The sequence below is a fragment of the Chironomus tepperi genome, unplaced genomic scaffold (assembly GCF_022539635.2).
Source record: "Chironomus tepperi strain 1889 unplaced genomic scaffold, CSIRO-AGI_Ctep_v1 contig_354, whole genome shotgun sequence".
NCBI classification, from domain to species: domain Eukaryota; kingdom Metazoa; phylum Arthropoda; class Insecta; order Diptera; family Chironomidae; genus Chironomus; species Chironomus tepperi.
In genome coordinates, this window is record NW_027226476.1 from 1,395,875 (window position 1) to 1,417,313 (window position 21,439).

The 21,439-nt window shown below is 31.4% G+C and overlaps 1 protein-coding gene across 4 annotated transcripts in view; it reads right to left on the minus strand.

Moving 5' to 3' along the window:
- Positions 1-6,065, minus strand: part of LOC139094710 (lachesin-like) — a 39,129-nt gene extending 33,064 nt beyond the window's left edge. The window contains exon 1 of one of the 4 annotated variants that reach the window (XM_070645856.1): positions 5,714-6,065. The gene's annotated coding sequence lies outside the window, so the exon portion shown is untranslated. Of the gene's footprint in view, positions 1-5,345; positions 5,546-5,650 lie in introns of those variants that run through there. The other 3 variants (XM_070645858.1, XM_070645859.1, XM_070645857.1) reach the window with 3 other exon arrangements.
- Positions 6,066-21,439: the final 15,374 nt, after the last annotated feature.

Genomic DNA, 21,439 nt, shown 5'->3' on the forward strand with positions numbered 1-21,439 from the left:
AACCAGTAAAGGGGAAAAGAAAATAAAAAACTTTTTCATACTCGTCAAGATTTTCGTAATTTTCCTAGATTTCATACTTCAAATGTATCCCAAACAATTTCATTCTTGACGACTAAGGAAAAAGTTTCTCGTAGATACATGAACAATGATAGAGATGGAGAAATTAAATTTTGTTGAATTGTGGGAAATGTTAATTTAGGAGACGTCTTTATGTTGACAATTAAGCAACAACTATTATGATGATGATGATGATGATGCTGATGGGTATGCATCATATATTCATCTCATCATGTCTCAACTCGACTTTAAATTAACATTCATTGAAAGCACGAAAAAGGAACAGCTTTTTACAATCCTCATACCATATTATTATTATTTTTTTTTGTCATGCTCATTCTCTCTCTGTTTATCACCATAATCATCATCTACATCGCTTTAGGGCCATTCGCTAATGACGTATATTGAAAAATGTGTTTTTCTTGGTATTTTCTTGAAAATGGATCGAAATCAGCCGTTATGGTGCCGACAGGACCGACAGACGTTTTACTGTTCATACGGCGATATGACAGTGCTCTATCGAGCATGGAAATGTATCAAATATTACTTTTTATTACTTAATACATTTGAATGTGGAATATCAAACCATATGTAGACTAATCTATCATTGCAAGAGAGATCCTTTGAGGCAAAAAGATTAAGCATCAGATCAGCAGTCTGTAACTCACATCATAGGTTCGATTCCCACCATAGATTGATATCTCAATCAATATTTTGTTTATTGTAGAGTTCGTCCACAAATGCAGAAAATATAGAACTTCGGTTCTTGACTGAACCACAGTAAATTGTCGAAAGGATTCGACATAAAGTTGGATGCAAATCGGTATAAAAATACAATTCTACTTTCCTTACAAGATACATAACTCTGTATATTCCTTATGATCTCGATATTTTTGAAGTGTGTAGAGATTACGGAAGCTTAGAGGATAAAGCAGAAGCTTTAAAGGGAGTCAATATATATTCATCCTCAACCCTTCGCTGCTCTCTACATACTCGAAAATATCGAGATCATAAGGTATATACAGAGTAACAATAACCCTACCGGACATCAAATAACGTCATTTATGAATCAAATCCTTAACAGTCAGTTGAAAAAACAAAGTGAAAAATTTGAAATGGAAAAATCTGAATTGAAAACTTTTGCTCTTGTGTTCTTTTCGCTTCTTTCTTTTGCGATAGAAATAATACAAGCCAGATAACAGAGAGAGAGACAGAGAGAGAAAAAGAAGTTCCTTTTCTTAAAATAATAATTGAAGAGAAAATAAAAAGGAGAATGGAATGAGAAAAGCTAAGAAGCGTGTGAATGTAAAGGCAAAAGCTCTTGTAAAAGAATAACAAAACATCTTTCGAATGATGGTACAAATAAATAAATTGTTGGCTTTATATTTTATCCTCTTCTTATTTGTGATCTTATGCCTTTTTGAGTAAATCACATTCACTTTATGTTTTGAAATCGACGAGAAAATTCCGAAAATCGGCTTTAAGCCTCCTCGTTGAGAAATAGAAGTAGATGAGACGAAAAGATTTGTTGTTGCTGCTTTAAGGAAGAAGACTGAATAAAAAATTAATGAGTGCTCATTACAATTTCCTTTTAACGTTCCGTAATGGTCTTAATAATTTTTCACATTCGCTTTGATAAGAGGTCGTCGCAGTAGGCAAGGTTAATTAATTTTCTCAGCATCATTATGTGAATTTGACTCTATTATGTCTCAGAAAATAAATTAATACATACTCAAAACTTTTTTTTTGTGTTGTTGTCTTTTTGAAGGCATTAAAGATCCCAGCGCGTGGGAGGAAGATAAGAATAAAAGAGAAAAGTATGTAATCCAAGAGTTGAAAAGCATTCATGAATTGAATTAGACTTCTTTGAAATTGTTTACAAATCATTCTTAACATTCAAAGGTTAAATGTGTCTGCAGCTATCACAAAAAAGGTTAAGCTCTTAAAAAATCTCATTTTTCTTAAGAACGACATTGTTTACATAAAATAAATCATCTAATTTTTATGAAAATGAACTTTTTATGAATTATCTCAAGTATTTCTGATAAAAATTGTCTTGGAATTACTTCTATAACTTGTAAATGAAGTAACTTTAAAGATACTTTCGGAAAACTTACAAAATATCTTGACTCTTTGAAGATTGAAAACAGACTAGATATTTTCATTGAGGGGACTAACAACTCAATATTTATTCAGATTCTGATGCATATAATCAAAAAAGGGATAATCAACTACATTTATATCAACGGTATATGAATTTTAAATCAATTTAAACGAACCGTTAATGACGCAATCTGGTTTGAAGATTGAAAACAACAGATTTAATATCTTTTAAATATCATCATATTCATACTAATTTTTCATAAGATAGAGAGAAGCTTCCCTACGCAAATCACAAGACAGACTGTCAAAAAATCAATATTCCAACCACAAAGAGAAATTGCTAAGTTTAAGAATCCTTGGAGAAAGAGAAAAGGAAAGTTAATTATTGATAGAGGTAAGGGGCTCCCTTTTTTCTTTAATGCTTTCTTAAAACAATGTAAAGGCATAGCTTGAATAAAGTAAGAATTTATTAAAGCTTCAATAAATTCTAATAGAATCTTATAAATAATTCCTCAACATTTCTTTTTTTGAGTTTGCACGGGTAGGTACAAAATTTATATATTTATATTAAGGCATATTCGTGCACACCTTACCACAAGTTTTGCAAAAAAAAAAAACGAGAGGAAAGAAAATGAAATAAAAAATATATAATGTTTGTTTATGCTTATAAGCAGCCAAGGAAAGAGTAAGCAGGGAATGAATGAAATCATCGAGTCAAGTAAACATGAAACGATAATATTATGATGTTAAATTGTAAATGATTACATTTTAATTTCGGAATGGCTTGACTTATGTTCACATGTGCACATCAAGCTCTCTTATTCAAGATTAAAAGACATGATGACATCATAAAATTATAGTTTAAAAGAAGAAGATGAATTGAGGAAAGGAAAATAATTTTGAATTCCATTTCGAATGAAATGAGAGTAAAAGGAACTTCCACACATTCAAACAAACTGGGTCACGATTTTTTTGCTTCATAAATTATTCAAAACTTGTGCCCGCTTTTGCTGCTCTTTTTCGATTATATGAAAAGCATTATGCGCTATGTTGGCTACATACCACAACTACAAATTTTTGTCTATATAATAAAGCATACCATAGATGTTGGCGTTGATGATGATGATGATGATAGAGAGAAAAGAGCAAAAGGGAGGAAAAATATTCAAAAAATGATTTAAGTAGGATAAAAAATACATCAACACCAACATCATCATGGCTGGTTGATCATGTATGCATGAAGAAAATAAACGTCGACTACAAGTATTGTCTTCAATAGATATAGATAACTGAGTGTAAGTGAATGAATGGAAGTAAGATAGAGAGATGGAATGTCGAAAATTTTAGTGATGAATACATTCCCACGCGTAATAGCACAATATGCATATGTACATATAAAAGTGATGTTTAAGCTCTCTTCTGTCATTCATCCTAGCTTTTTAGTGCTTTTCGTTATTTTATAAGACCATCACATTTGGATGTGGTAGAACAATTCACAAAAAAAATATGGAAATACTCCTTTGTGTACAACATTGTTTATCTCTTATCTCTCCTTCTCATTCCCTACTCTTTCCCGACTACCCGCAATTTTCACTCATTTTCTCTTTTACTTATTTCCATTTTTTTACCATATGCATTTATGTAGGGCTCTTTACTTCTCGTTTATAGAAACTTTTTCATTTTAATATTCTGTTGAGATTTTTTTTTATATTTTGTTTCATGTAAAAATGGTATTATTGCAAGCATACATATATATATATAGATACTGCATATAATACTTCCGACGAATAACCCAACTCAACCTTGCAGACCGTCATTCAATTTTCACATTCCATTTAATAAAATGGTAATATTACGCTGATTGCTATCACAATTATTTCTCTCCCTCTTCTTTCCTCTTCATAAGAGTTAGTATGTATATGTAAGGGATAAGATCTCGAATGAGAATTATTTGCTTGACTTTAATGGCAAATATAGTGGTTTCTGTTTTAGAGCATCAAGCACTGATATCAGCTTTATATCAAAAAAAATATAGAGAATGCTTTAATTTCCCATCTCCCTTTTTTATCGTTCTCGGCTAGTAGAGTTGATATTAATACTACTATTACTATTCGCTATCGTGCATGCACAAGAGCCACAAATTTAATAATGCAATTTTATGACGTAATCTAATATTGCCATTTCACTATTTCATGATTATCATCATTATTGTTATGAAATGCCACTCAATTTTGAATTAAAATATGATGATCGTGAAGTCTAGATTTGCGGTAAATGAGGCATGCAAACTGTTTTATCCACTGTGTATTATTATTGTTATGTTTGAAGGTTTTAAATGGAAGCCGAAAAAGGAATGAGAAGGGTCGTAAATTGCCATAGATTGAAGTTAATCATAATTAATCATCATTTGAAGCTGAGTGGTCCGTAATGATTAAAATTATTTGCATAATTCAATTAAGATCGATTACTAAGCAGTGACTAAGCTTTATTCTCATTCCGAGTATCATCCTACACTGAGATCAGAAAGTAAAATATTTACAGAACCTGATCAATTCTGGCTAATATGGAAAAATTCCACATAAGAGTGACGCGCACCTTTTATTGTTCAAGACACACCTTGGTGGAAAGTTTTGATAGAAACCGCACACGGCGTACGGTTCGTAGCGTTTCCACAGGTTGCCCATCACTGTCATACAACGATAAGCACAGCATGTTAATTCTCATAAGTTAAAATTTTAAGGTAATAATAATCTACAATAAAAGATTATAATGTCTGCATGAATGTATCCTTATCAAAAGATATTTTGTGAATCCATTTTAATCCTCTTCATCATCTCTACTGCTAAATTGTAACACATAAGTGCATACACAATTTGTCTCATTTTTTACGCTTGCTTTTCACAATTCAAAGTACTTTTAATGCAATGAGATCCCTAAGAGTGGCACTCACTCGTTGTCGTCGTCATCTTCATCGTTTTACATGAAAAATTGTCGCCACAGCAATAAAAAGCTCAACGATAAGATGGAAATTCTATTCCTACTTTTAAAAGAAGGAAGGAAATGTAAGGCTGAACGTGTAATGTCAATGGTTGTGTTAAAAAAAGGAACAGAAATAAATATAAAAAAATGGGAAAAGATGTAACGAAAGGAAAGAGGAAGTGCGTTAAAATGGAATCCATTTTCACCTTCAAACCATCATCACAATCACATACCACCCGGCTCTTTGCAAATTTTTCTACAAACAGAAAATTTATTCCTTCTTCTTCTTATTTTCTTTTGCTTCTCTTTTTTCGCCTTTCTAAGATTTATTTCTATTTAATATAATTTTTTCTTGTCTTGTTCTTACTTCCTTTCTTTCACAAAATTTTCTTTTCTTGCCTTTGCCTTTATCTTATTATTATTATATATTTTTTTCTTTTCTTTTTTGCCTTGTTGTCTTATCACTCAACGCAATACGATATGGTAATAGCAGTCAGTTACAATGATATACCAAAAAAAAAAATGAAATGTCACACATAGTCGAATTGTTAATCCCCTTTATTCTTTCACTCACTTCTGCTTGTTTTTATTCTATTTTATTTCCACTATATGTGATGTGGTATGTTTTTTTTCTGGTAATCCTTTGAATGTGCCCATAAATAAATTCAACATTCTGTACACATTTTTCTGTCGGCTTTTGTCACTTCATTTTAATCCTCATTTCATGTTTGTCGCGTGCAAACAAAAAGCACAAAAAATAGTTTTTTTATTTATCCACAATTGTCTTTATCCGTTTGATTCCTTATCATTATTATTCATAAAAATTTCATACATTATTGCACATTATTTTCAAATTTTTATTGCTATATCCTCGACAAAAAAAACTATTACAGTCAATATTATACGACACGATAACGTTAAAGATGCGTCTGAGTAGCGGAAAATTTGATTTGTAACTGGGTGGTGTTATTTTCCACAGATATATTCCATTTATTTCGTTTCATATCCCATCAATATGAACAACATTTCAGCATTTTCATACTCTTACTCTCCCGCATTTTCGCTCTCGTCTTGATCATCGACAGAACGAATGCTTTGCGAAGTTTATTTCGCACTTTTGCGCATTTGAGAGTCCTAAACTTCTCTCATTGACTCTCTTTCAAGATTGTTCCACGAAAAATCTCTCCTGCAAAGCTTACTTGGGTTATTGACTTAATACAATTTTAGTGCTACCACTACTGCTTCTGCTTGTGTCATTTTCTTATCACTATATTATGTAGTAATTCATTATTTTCGGAATGTAATTTATGATATCAATATTAAGATATGATGAAGATGAAAGGGGTAGTAGCTTCAAATGAGACTGTATAGCACTTCCATAATGAAAATTATAAACTTTTGTGGGTAATTTCCTAATTATGAATTTTATGATTAAAGTCTCGGTGAATCTCTTTGTCATTTAAGTACTTAATTCTCAAGAGTTGAGTAAATCATGTTGATTAGTCTGGCTGCTAATGACTCGATTCCAGACAAATTAAAAGATATTTTCACTTAATTTAATTTAATAGTTTTGAATACACGTGGGCGGATATTAAAATGAAATTTTCTCATGCAAAAGATAGTGGAAAGAATAAATAGCCACAAGGTAATAAGGAACAAAAAGTATAGCTTGACCTTATTTCAAGGTTCAATTCACCTTTTCCCTCAATCGAGTAATTCACACAGTAGATTTCAATCGACTTTTATTTTTTATTTTTTTGGCCTTTTTTTCTCGTCCCTATATCCACTTCACTTTACCATAAAATTGGTTTATCGCGTATGATGTGGTGGTGGCTCTATATGCTTTTTATGCAATACTTAAAAATGAAAAGAAGAGCTTTCTGCTCGTTATGAAGTGAAATAAACTGAATTTATGCAATGTTTAACATTTTTTATGGGAGCAATATTACGCTACTGCTCTGCTGGTGCTGTGTTATGTGCCTATGAGCCTCTACAGATATACTAAAAATTATGAATGTAGACTGTACACATTTATGAAAATAATATTTTTTTTTGGATAAATTTAATTTAGATTTTTATCATACAGTTCACACTGAGTCGCGAGAGTGTGAAATTTGCAGTGTAAATACTAATTTTAATTCTCTATACTGCATATATATATGCAGATACAAATTACCACTATCTATACCCACATATCCACATATAATACATAAAAAGGAATGTTAATAAATTTTACACGTGAAAAATTGAAATGTATATGCATAACTTCTCTATGTAAGCTATGTTATGTATAAATATTTAAGTGACTGAAGGATGTATGGATATGGTATACAAAACATGCATATCAACCTGTAACAGGAACAGCTCTCTATAAATCTAGATCAACTTTATCTACGATGAAAAATGACTTATCTTCGCTTCTCATACGAAAATTGCAATCAGTGATCAATTTTTAAAGCAGTTTTTTACATTCATTTTGAAATGAAAGCTAACACATATCGTGGTGGAGTGGAGTGGTATAAGGAATATCTACGTAAGCAAACATATACAATTCACATTTTGCGATGAATATTTATGGCAAATAATAACATGCAATGCACATATATGAATTGAACTGATACTCCTCGTTCTCAGTTTTAACCTCATCTCTCTCCCCTCCCAACCAATATAGGAATGAACATTTATTTGAAAATCGAGGCAAAGTAACAATTTCTTTACTGCCTTATACACGTAAAATGCCAAAAAAGTAGTACTTTAAATTCCTTATAATAAAAATGGAATAAGATGAAACAGACAGGAATCGATGCTCTACTTTAAGCTTTATTCTATTGAGTATACCACCTACTCGTCTATCCTATTCGTATTTGATGTCTGCTCCTGAATGCGTGCAAAATTCTATATATTTATTTATATGTGCACATATTGAGGAAGTGAGTTTAGGGATATTGGAATGAGTAAGATTCAGTTTATTGCTATAGTAAATAAATCGAAAATGATCAGATAAAGGCAGTTTCCAGTAGTCATAAATTGTTGAAAATGTGTATTTATGTGTGTATATATGTTTGTACGCGTATGTTGCCTTATTTTTTGGAACAGAACAAAAAAATTGCTTTTGTCCCCTCTTTCATCTGTCGTGTATTGTGTGTATGCCAGCTATCATAGCACATGCATGATATAGCATCCAATTCTTATGACTTGATCAATGTTAAGAGAGGAGGCAAAAAATAGGAAAATCTCACTTTCATATACTTCTTCATGTCATCTATGTATGAGAAAGGATGGAAATTTATTACATACCTCAACATAAAATCAAAACACATTGCAATGAAAGTTTTGCTACATCTACTTCTGCTGCTGCTGTTTTTTGCTGTTTTCACTATAGCTTTGTGGCGGGTCTTAAATCAATATCAAAATCTGAAATCTGATTAAGCTTAACTTTCGGTACCCCCCTCTCTTACCTCCCTTCAAAACCTTATTTTCATACTTTCTTCTACTTCTTTCCTCTCGTAATGTTATTATTCCTACTGCTACTGCTGTTTGGTTTCAACATGTTATTTAGAAAGATTTGTGATAAACATTATTAAGAAGATTTATTTGAATTTGAAAGAGGCAAAGTTTCAATGTGTGTATTATATGGCATGGCATGGAGGCTGAGGCGTTTTGTTATATGGCATTTGTAGAAAACGGCAACAGTGGGTAGGGAGTGTGAGATAAGTTGAATAAAATGTTTCGGCAATACTAACATAATATGATTTTAGCTTCAAACAATACAATATGGCACCTTTATATTGCTTTCTTCCGGCAATTCCCAATAAATTGTTTCTGTAACTAACGAGTGCATCTGAATATATCATAAATGCAAAATCATTCGTGCAGGTCATTCATATGATGATGTAACGAGGATTTCCAGGATCGATTCTCTAATGAATCCAGACATTGATGTTCTGTTTTGTATGTTTTATAATACCATCTCGTGCAACACATGGATGCTTCATTTGGATGAAAATCTGACTTCAGATTTCATTAGGATCTAGTCACTCAGACATGATCTCGGAGAAGCTTTAAGAATTTCTCAACTGTGCGGCATGCCTTCCTTACCCATGAAAATGCGATAAAGAAATTCAATAAGTATCCTTATCAGTACCTTTAAATCCTCTGCCTACACCTCGAAAATTCAATAATTAGGTCTATGACGTCCTTGCCTTTAGTTATAACGATATAAAATCTAATACATGTCCATGTGGGTGTCGCTTAATATCCAAATTTTTCATACGATATTTCCAATAACTTTTTCTTTAACCTCTCTTAAGGCTATCAAATTTGCCATAATGGTGACTAAGGCCACACATAATTCCTCATGAATCAAAATCTTTCTTATTTTCTCATCCGTTCCTTTGATTTGTTTTCTTACTGAATTTTCACTTACATTCAAAGAAATTGATTGAGAACAAGACCCTTTCCTTAATGTTTTCGTTTCTCCTGTTTTCATTCTCAAATCAAATGATAATAAAACTGATGGGTAGCAAAGTAGAATGAAAAATGAATAAAAGTGCTTGCCATAAGGAAGTAAAAGAAGCAAATCAAGGAAAAAAAATATATTTTTCTTTACTTTATATTAGGAAATGTAAACTCATTTAAGCTTCAAAAGTGATGTCTACAATGTTGTGCAGGATGGTCCTGTTGGTATAGAGCAAGTTTATTGATTATAGCTTGCTTACTTACTGGAACTAGAAATAAATTGGATATGACTTGTCGCCAACTTGTTATACCGTATTTTTGTCCACTCGGGCATGGAGCGTAGTTTACTAAAAATCTCGCTCTATTGCTACCCACATCACAAAGCAACTAGATTTAATTCTAGAGTCATTCATATTCCTAAAACAGACAGTGGTGGACAACATGCCTCGCTTATGGTACCATTAGTGGTATCATGTACCGCAAAAAATAAAAGGTTGCCCACAACTGGTCTAAAAATCCAATATTTTAGAGACGTTGCTTGCAAAATATCCCATATCAATTTCAAATCAAACCAAGATATCCAAGATATAAAATAAGCATTTAGCTTTTCAACACTACTAATTTATTGCAAACATTTGAAAAGCATCTGTAAGATTTGTTTTTATGTTTGGCACTAATACAGTGTTGGTCAAACTATGTGTTGTGGCACATTATTGTACATATTTGAAATGTCATGAACCGCATGCCAGTCGTGGTTTATCACATATCTAGGTGTACCGTGATACAAAAAAGTATGGTCAACACTGAACTAAAATGTGTTTGGATCAAGCTAGCAAGAACATAGAGCTTGACCAGTTGAAAAAATAGAATAGTTTGGATATAAAAATATTGTACAATCACCACAATTGAAAATTGCGCAAAAATATGCCAACTGAAAATTTCGTTATCATAAACTGACAGTAAAATTTATGCTTTCATTCTAAAGCGGAGTCATAAATCTTCTCTCAACTAAATAAGCGCCAAAAAAATGTAGAAAAAAAGACTATGTTTCCGAATATTGGAGCAGGCAGACGATGATGTTGGGATGTTGAGTGTGATAGCAGCACGCGAGTGTGAGACCGATAGTGAGTGAAAAAGCTACGGCAAATAAAATTAATTGAAACAGATTTTTGTCTTCTCTTGTTCTCTCTCACTAGTTCCTCTATATCTTCTTATTACAATCTCTCTTTATTGTTTCTGTACATTTTCTTTTTATCAGCGACTTCTTTATTTCAATTTCATTAATTTCCTTCTGTTAGCAGATGAAACTGATTTTTATTCAATGAGATAAAGTACAATTTAACACAATGTATAGTTATTGCCATGTTTTCATTTAAAAAACAATTTTAATTACAAAATGTAAAGCAGGAACAATTTCGAATGATAAATTAATTTTTAAAAACTTCATATTTTACTAAACATAAACAGGAGGAAGTTTGATAATCTAAAAAATTGTTTTGTATTTACAATAATTGTGTCCGTAGTCTGGGACGTATTCGGGGATTGACAATCACCGACCCCACACATTTTATGGAACGTTCCGGATGTCATTAGTCATGTCCGCAGACCTAGTTAATAATAAGTTAATAACTAGAAATTATGTCAAGCTGTTCGCTCGGGTTTAGAAGAATCTTGAATATTAGGACCTAGAATATTAAGTCCAGAACCAAGCATACATATGTCAAGAAATGTAACATTTGTAATCAACAACACAGTTAAGTATTTAATATTTATCTTTACTGGCTAATCAACTGGATCATTCTCTAGTATAGTCCAAAATCGCATGACTGTGCATCTAAAATGCAGGAAATCAAACCAGCATTTCCAGTCTAAACTCAAAATTCTATAAAATCATAATATTTGGTATTAGCAAATGGAAAGCAATAGACGCAGTTTCAAATGATTTTTATTAGATCCCATGGATCACAATCGACCCGTAAGTCCAAAAAAGTCCGTAAATAATAATATTATCGAAAAAGTGTTCCAACGATAGAATGCAATGTGACGGAAGCAATTACAATCCTGATAAAACAGTAAGGAAGTAAGATAAATCCTAAAAACAATAATTTTCAAAAACTATTAAAGCCAGTCCATATAAAATATGTAGAACAAAAAAACAATTTGCAGCAATCTAAAATTACAATTTTTCAATCCTTTATTCCGTAGACTCATCAAAAAATATTAAAAAAATATATTTGAAAGCTTGGCAATTTTTTTCATTAACTACCACAGAGGATATTTGGACATGCGATTTTTATTTCTTTCGATGAGCTTTTGCTTCTCATAAAATATTATAGTCATAAAAATCAAATGATTTTTCACGTCGGAAAATAAATTTTCAGAGATTTTTTTCATTTTATTTTTCAACAGCATTTATTGATGCGGAATATATATAGATATAGATACACATACACACAAAAAAATGACATGCGAATAAAAAAAGAAGCACAAAAAATTTGATTATGAATTGGAAAAAGCTAAAAGTCTAAAAATATTTCGATCACGGAGCACTCAATTTGTACGATGAATAAGTAAAAACAGAGAAGGAAGAAGGAAAGAGAGAACCAAAAAATAAATAAATGAAAATGAAATAAAAAATAATTTTTTTTCGCATGTCACTTAATCAGTGGCAAACGACAGGAGGTGAAAATGTAGAGCTACCTAAGTAGGTGAGTAGGAATGAGTAAGCATCGAATATTAAATTAGATTTATTAAATTTTCATCAAAAAAATATTATTTGCTATTCCTTAGTTCCTTAGGGGCTGTTCATTTATTGCGTAACACCCTTAGCCCCTCCCGCGCATAGGGATCTCGCATGGGAGGGTGTTCCTGGATTTAATACGTTGATAAGAATGCTAGAGTTCTCAATATCCTTAACTGGCAGAAGTTATCGAAAAATGAAGCTGACTATCGACAACGGGTCTCCATGAGCCCCTTAGCCAAGGAAGTAACAAAAAGTAAGTAAGTATTGAAGGAGAGGGGCATCCTCAGAAGGTTACTAATAAGTAAACAGCCCTATACCTTTATTAAATCATTTATAAAAATGTAAACTTCCAGTACGTTAATCGAATCAATGTAAAAGTTGGTCTATCTGCCTGCTGAGATGTGTACCGGAATGTAACGAACATATTACATGTTAAAATAAAACAAATTTGTTTTTAATCAATTTTGCAACAACAAAAAACATAACGTTCATGAATTTAATTTAATTTAATTTTATCCCATTCAGCAATGCACGATTTCACGATAAGAAACTTTTTTTATTTCATTTTCAGTTGATCAATTAAAGGACAAATTTCATTTTGTTTTTGTTTCCATGCCAATCGACAAAGAGCACAAAAAAACTTTCGCAATTATTTTTTTTAACAGGAAAAATTGATATTGACTCGCGTTCTCCACTTATTGGCCTCAATACTTCTCACTTTTAATTTGTGGCGAAGAGCCCAAAGGCGAACAACCAGAACAATAGCGATACTTTTATTGTATTCCCATTTTTCAGCTTTCCTAAAAATATTTTTTCAACGAAATGTTTCTGACACGATTGTATATTGAAAGAGGATGTAATAGGAAGAGACTCTCTGGTTGTGTTGAAGCACGAGATTGTTAACTATGGAAACTTCCATCAATTATGTAACGTAGAATATTATTTAATAATTATTCCTTTGTTTAAACTCAACGCTGAGCAGCAGTAGTAGTTGAACCTATCTGTATTTTACTCTAAAGAAGCAGCAGTTGCGTAACACAAAGAGATTTATGACCCCCAAACCCCCTCCCTTAATACACCCCCGTGACCCAAATTAGCACACTCTTTGTCTAATATGGTCAACTGATATCAATTGCCTCGATGTTGCTCAGCAAACCAGCATGTCAAACTACATGACCATATGACAATTATATGTCCTATTTATCAGCATACATCATTTATGAACGATCCCACACATACATCAACTTGAGAATCTGTTTAAAAGCTCGATAATGTCTATAAATGTGAGAGTGAATGTAATATCTCAGACAAGAACAAGTTTCCCTTCCTTCATTATGGTTTAAATAATGTTCCAAACTTTTTCCAACGTGCATGTACTTTATCCAACATTCAATCTCTTTTTTGAAAGCTTTATGTTGATTAATTGACTTCAAAAGCTCTCGTTATTGTTCATATTTCCCAGCTTTAATTTTTTTGGTTCTCATTTTTACATTCAATAATATCAAACAATGAAGCTATTAATATATACCTAATTTATTCGATAAAATATATTTATTGGAGTGTGAGAATTTTTTATGGATGGTCAGTTCTATTATTGATAATTCCAACACCCCAAAATTCGCTATCTAAATCAAATACACACCTTATAAATAAATTTATGATGGTATATGAAACTATAATCACCTCGATAAAATTATATCATCAACTTAAGGTGCGAGAGGGTCAAAGTAGTAAAATTTATTTTATTGTTTCTCATGATTTTGTAGCAGGTAGACAATGAGAATGACAACAGAAGATGAGGAAAAGGTGAAAATTTGAATTAATGAAAAACCATTTATATAAATGTAACTCATTTGTCATTGAAGATTTGTGACATAAAAGGATTGTTGGTCAATGACGTCACCTACAAGTCAAATGGACATAAGGTCGGTGATGACGGTTGCTCTCAACTTAATTAATCCGGAATCTTTCTTTAAAATTTAAATTTTCTCAGCAATTGACGTCATTTTCGAACAATCCCCATAAGCCCCACTTCCTCACATTCTTCAAAGTTTTGTAAGAACAAACAAAGATTAAATCAAAATTGTTAACCGAACTAAAGCTTTGCGTCGTTGAAAAGCCAAACATAAATTAAATTAAAACGCCCCAAAATAGTTGAAATGTTTATATGATGGACGTGAAAATAATGCGAAATCAGTGCTTTATATTAGAAAGGCATGCCATTGAAAAATGAGTCAACATATTGTGGTGAAGTTAAATTATAATTAATCACGTCATACACCTTAATTTAATAGAGCGTTATGGGACCACGAGAGAGAATTTTGTCTCTTAACATCTAGTTAATTATTATTCATAAACTTTGGAGCAGAGGTGGGCAACCTGTGTGCCGCGACACTCCTTGGTGGTGGATCTTATTCAAAACCGCGAATGACATGCAGTTCACTACATTTCCAAACATTTATGGGAAAAAAATATTGTGCCGCGACACACAGGTTGTCCATCTCTGCCTTAGACCGTTCCTAATAACTATGACAGCTTAATAATTGTTACAAATTTTCATTATATAAACGCTTGCATCATTCAGTATCGGAAGGAAGATAAAATAAAATAAAATACCGTCAGTACCTCCACGGAAGCATGAAACATAAGTAGAAAGGAATAATAAAGAAAGAATTGTACTAAAGAATGTAAAGATACCAAAGAATAAAAGGAATAACAAATGCAAAGCGATTACGTTATCCACAAAGAATGGCTCTGAAAAGCATCCGCAGCAGTGCTGTATAGAGATATTTAGATAGATAGGGATAATAATAGATAGATTTAGTGTTCTCACGAAAAATAAAATTTTGCTGACAGATAATAAATTTTAGCAAACGACATTATATTAGTGAAATATAGGCAGAGATGGTATAGATAGTGAAGCACACAATATTAGCGTCAGGCAGTTCATAGTTGATAAAAAAAGAGAGATTATAATAAATTGCAATAAAATAGCTCAAATAATTACATTTACAAGCCACCGACGCCGCTCGGTGGTTTTAAAACATTATGGCATGTCTCACTCTTCAACCTCTACACTTCGATTATAATAATTTAGACCAATTACCAAAAGTTAATGTTTCGAGCATAATTTAGAGGCATGTGATTTACGGAATTATCATTTTAATGCAACCAGAAAGCAGAAATGCGATATGGTCATAAATTAAACCTTAAATTTCTACGTAAAAGAAATTTTATGGGAGATGATATAGATATGCGTATGTAAACGTATCTAGCTATATATACATTATATATTTATATGTTGTCATAAAAGTCCTTCGAGGGATTATGGTTAAATTCATTCCATAAGTCGTCGCGTATTGTTATGGGGCATTTTCATTTGTGTCTTTTCATTCAGCATTGCCAACATAAAATAAAATATCGATATGTCTGGATATCTTCATATAAACTTTTTTTATATCAAGTCAAACTTTTTCGGACTTTTTTGTCTTGGCCATCTGTTCAATCCATCAAATGTGACTTTAATTTTAAGTCAGTTTTTTATCACATGAATCAATTATTCTAGGATTTATACATCCATTATGAAAATTGAGCAGCTAAAAAAATCGCATTTATCTTTGACCGATAAAAACCCTTTAGATCTACATCCCATAACTTCAATATGGATTTCTCGCAATGAAAATGATGATTATTATTATTATACCAAGTTATGATTATGGTAGTTAATGCGTCATTGTGAACGTTAAACGATTACAACAGAGAAGAAAAAAATAGGAAAGGAGAATGAAATCATAAAACTTTCATTCCTATGACAGTCTATAACTGAATTGTATCACTCTTCTTCTCGTCCTTATTGATTTTGATTGAAAGGACGCAATCATACGAAGAAGATAAGGCATTAGCTGTGATATATATTTTCTATCGTTCTCTTACTGGGGTTGAATGGATGTTTAGTGACTCGAAGTCATCAATCCGGAAAGCACAAGGCATGGGAATGGTCGAAAACCCGGCTCCAAGCCTACACTATGGGCCCAAAATGGCAAAGGTTGTCAAAAATTCAGGTTATGTGTGGATGTTGTAGTGCCTGAAGAGTAGTGTACGAGAAAAAAAGAAATTTTGTCCAAAACTGCTGTGTGCCTGACTTATGGCCAAAAAACGATTTTTGGTACCTGCCATTATAAAAATTGTTGGCGTGCTTCAATGCATGGACCAATTTTTTTCAAACTTTTTTTATTTATTAGATATACATAGAACCTACAAAATAGCAACACATTTGCATAATTTAGATTCCACTCGAAAAAGTTGAAAATATGTCAAAAAATGCGATTTTTTTTACATTTCATGCTCTCATGTAGCTATAATGCACTATGGGATAAAAAATATATATGCATTTGATAGAACCTATTTATACCTAAAAATCATACATAGATTGTAATTTAATTGGATGCACTACAGAAGCATAAAATAACTTTAAAGCCAAAAATTTTCGGTTTTTTGTGATTTTTTGTAAAATAAATTCGTGCTGTTTCAGGTGAATAGTGATTATTATAGACTAATATTGTACTATTATTATGTGAAAAAAAATTTCAATATGGGACCCCCTAGCTCATTTTTGGGGTCCAAAGTATACCCCCTCAAAAAGGGGTCAAAACTCAATGTTACTATTCTTAACCGGTTTTTTAAAATTCAATTCATTTATGTTTAACAAATAATTTAAAAACACTTTTAAACTACATTTAAACAAATTTTAAGTAGTTTCAAACTGTTCTAAACAATCGAAACTACTCATGTTAGCCAGTACATAGATTTGTAAGTTTTTGTGTTTTAGACATATTTTCACGAGTTTTTTTGGACTCAAATAGCAATACATATATAAATTATTTATTATTTCATAAAGTACTAACTATATTTTATCCAACAATATATAAAATGTCATACATAAGGTCAATTCAGTCAAAAATTTTGAAAAATGTTCAAAATTTTATGTTTTTTAAAATTCAATCTTCACATTTATGCTTATAAATGCTGTTAATCTTAAGTTTATGAATTTAATTTGGTATTTTTGTAGACATTAGAGTAGTAATAAGGTAATAAAAAGAAAATCAAAGTTCAAAAATAGCTTAATGTAAAAAAACTGTCCAATTTACCATATTTTGACACAAATTCCAAAATCTCATCATTTTTAAGCTCCCTAATATCCCATTCATCCCCACTTTATGCTTTAGAATTTTCCCATCATTATTGTGTTAGTAAGCTGTTTCCTCACAGCTTCCATTTAATACATCCTAGTTGTTCTCGTAAAATGATGATGATGATAATAATAATCTCCATGCCTGCTCGTATTAAAAATAAGAAGTTTCACTAAAAACATCCAAAGTTCAACTGCTCTTTATGAAATAATAAATAATTTATATATGTACAATCCAGAAAATATGTCTAAAACACAAAAACTTACAAATCTATGTACTGGCTAACATGAGTAGTTTCGATTGTTTAGAACAGTTTGAAACTACTTAAAATTTGTTTAAATGTAGTTTAAAAGTGTTTTTAAATTATTTGTTAAACATCCGGTTAAGAATAGTAACATTGAGTTTTGAGAAACCCCCCTTTTTGAGGGGGGGTATACCTTTGGACCCCCCAAAAATGAGCTAGGGGGGTCCCATATTGAAATTTTTTTTCACATAATAATAGTACAATATTAGTCCTATAATAATCACTATTCACCTGAAACAGCACGAATTTATTTTATAGGGAAAAATGGGGTTAAAGGTCAAAAAATCACAAAAAACCGAAAATTTTTGGCTTTAAAGTTATTTTATGCTTCTGTAGTGCATCCAATTAAATTACAATCTATGTATGATTTTTAGGTATAAATAGGTTCTATCAAATGCATATATATTCCATTCCATTTTGTTCAAACATGTCCTGTGACAATCAAGTTCTCAGTAAATTATTACATTATAGATTAGATTTCTATGTCAAAAGGGAGACATAAGAGGAAATGGAATTCGGATTTATCAACGAAATTCACTTCTTTCAATTGGATGAAGATGAAAAGACAGAATCTAAAAATAATAAGAATAAGAGACAAAAGAAAAAGGAAGAAAACAACAAAAGGCGAAAATAGTCCATTAGAAAATCTTTAAGTTCTGGGTATACATATACATCAACTCATCAGACAGAGAAAATGAGAAGGAAATAAGAGAAGAAACAAAAAAAGAGAAATCATGGCTATAAAAAAGCTTAAATTTATGTTACAACTTGCTCTAAAATAAATTACTACTTTCTTAACCAATTTTCCATCCTCAACAACTTTGCCTTCTATCACTTTCTTCTTTCATGTTTTTTCTACAACAATACTTGACATTCGCATGCCATGATTTATTTTATAAAAGCTATATTGGATCGTTTACTTATGATGTTCATGTAACGGCTATAAAAAATTTGAAAAATAACGGTCATAAATTTTTTGAAAAAATAACTGTCAAAAATTATTTGAAATATAACGGTTACTTGAATACTTTAAGAATCTACTGTCGAAACTCCACCTCTCTTGTAAGTAAGTGAACCGTAAAACTTTTAATGAAATTTCCATGAAAATGTTTAACATCAACAGTAAACGACCCCAAAGACTACTAGAAAGTGAGAAAAAAAGAAAAGAAAAGATTTTTTTTTTATTTATTTTTTGATGGAAATGTTTTAATGCCATAAATTTTAGGATGTTGAAAGCTGTCGTTTAAGCAATGACACAAAAGAAGAAATATTTTTTGTATTCTCCAAATGTACTGGCTGAGTGGCGATGACATACATGGATTTTCATGTTAAACTTTGTATGTTATCGCCGATTGTCGTCTCGTTAGACTTCTGAAATGCTATTTTATATTTGTTATTCAATTTAAACCATAGTCTGAATATTCAGTGATAGATGCATACATAAGTGGGTGTCAGAAAATCGACTGCAATTGATATTTCTTTTTCCATCATTTTATAATTTTTTTTATATTTGTATATCCTTTTCGCGTCGATATGATGCTGACAATTTATCTACACATTTATGTCTACGAAGCTATCAATGTTAGCAAGATAGCATACTCACAATTCACCCAAATAGCACATTCATACATATGAGATTTGAGAGATATAGTTTGACAGAGAGTTATCGGTGAATCGTATGAAAAAAGAATACTAAAAGGCTTTCAGCTGCATATCCACATGTGGAAAAAAAAGTTCTATCAATGTTTCAATAGAATAGATTTTTTAATTCAACTCTTTTGTACAATGCATATCCTTTAAATCTATTTCCATTTTTCACCCTACATTGAATGCATACACTCATATCTTGACGATAAACTCTTCTCTGAATCACTTCATGGAGGGTATTTGAATGTATACATATGTGATTACCTAACAAGTGCAAAGCCAAAAAGATTTTAATTTCTGTTTTTCATTTGAGACTGAAAACTCAGGAACGCAAGTACAAAATTACTTTTCATACGATCAGATGCACTATGCAGCTTCCAATTGTGATTTATTATGTTTTCGGGGGATTGTTTTCAGATGCTCCATTAAAGTCTTTAAATGCAACTTTGTACAATAGTTGCTAAATGAGTTCTTGAACGAACAATTAACTCTTGGGAGGAAAGTGTCGATAGACACAGTATTGCAATTGACAATGACTAGAGCTCGAAGTCAAGTTGGCTTTTATATGGAGTTGAGTCGACTCAAGCTGACTTTTCCTTTCAAAATTTGGGTTATCTTTGAGCTATGGTAATGACAGAAGCTAAGGATAGAACTGGCTTATTGCTCCATCTGAGCGATTCTAAGGATCACAATTGACCTGTACGGCCATCTGATTCACCATTATGAATCACAGTTAATCTATACGACCAGCAAAGTAAGTAAGTTTGGCATTATTTTCTCAATTTTAAGAGTCACACTGGAATCAACTCAGAACTATTGCTAGACACTCAATCCTCAACACTCATATGAACACTCCAAAAATGTCGAGTTATTACATTCCATAAACGGCATGTAAAGTAATTGATAATATCACTTGAGGCTTCATCATACTGTCAAGAGGTGAATCATAGAATTATGATAGAAGCAGTCGTAGTAGTCGATAGAGGATATACAAAATAAAAACTCAATTTCAAGTTGATTACGGTTTGATGAAAACTTTTATGGTAAGGAATCTTCTTTTAATCCATTTTTAATTGCCTTTAGTATCCTTTTCTATTTTTCATCATAGAAATATTTTCTATATTTGCATGTTTAAATGAGCATATGTGGTGTGTGCCTCTGTTGAGATTAAAAATGACTAATATAGATGTGTAGATGAGGAAATTGAGGAACAAAAGATTTCATCATTTCCATTAAAGAGATTGAGATAGGCATAAGATTTGTTATTTAGAAGATTAAAATCTTTCCGGAAGTATGTTTCTAAAGGATCTTAATACTATATTCATTTAAATGAAGCGATGCTGCTTAAAATAGCAAACTAAGTTTCATTGTTGTCTATTGAAACATTAGAAAAAAGCTCTCGACTAAGGCATGCTATTTTGCATACCTTTAGGCATTTCTGAAAATATTTTCTATGTAATTCGTGTTGTATATATTAAGGCATAAAATTAACGAGTGCTTCTTTTGTCTTAAAATTTTCTATCGTTTTTTCCTGCAGTCATATCCATACGTACGCTCCATGTATACATATATATGTAAGCGATATATGATAAAGCAAAATTTATGGAAAATCTAATAATAATAAAGTTATATGAGACCCTTAATTCTTCTTCTTCGTCGTCGTCTTCTCTTTGTTTCAATATTTCCATATATTCTATATAGATTTAGTTTGCATACATATCTACTGTTATGATTGAACTATATTTTTTATGCATCTGAAGTCCCATATCTCTTAAAATTACCGTAGGGATGAAGCCATAAAACAGAATATTGAATTATGTTGTTAAAATATTTAAATAAAGTTCAAAACGTAACGGTCATAAAAAATTCAAATTACAAAAGCTAGAAAAAGGTTGCTACGTCATTTGTGCAACGCTTCACTTCAAATGATACTCTACAAGGGCAACACATAAAGTGGAA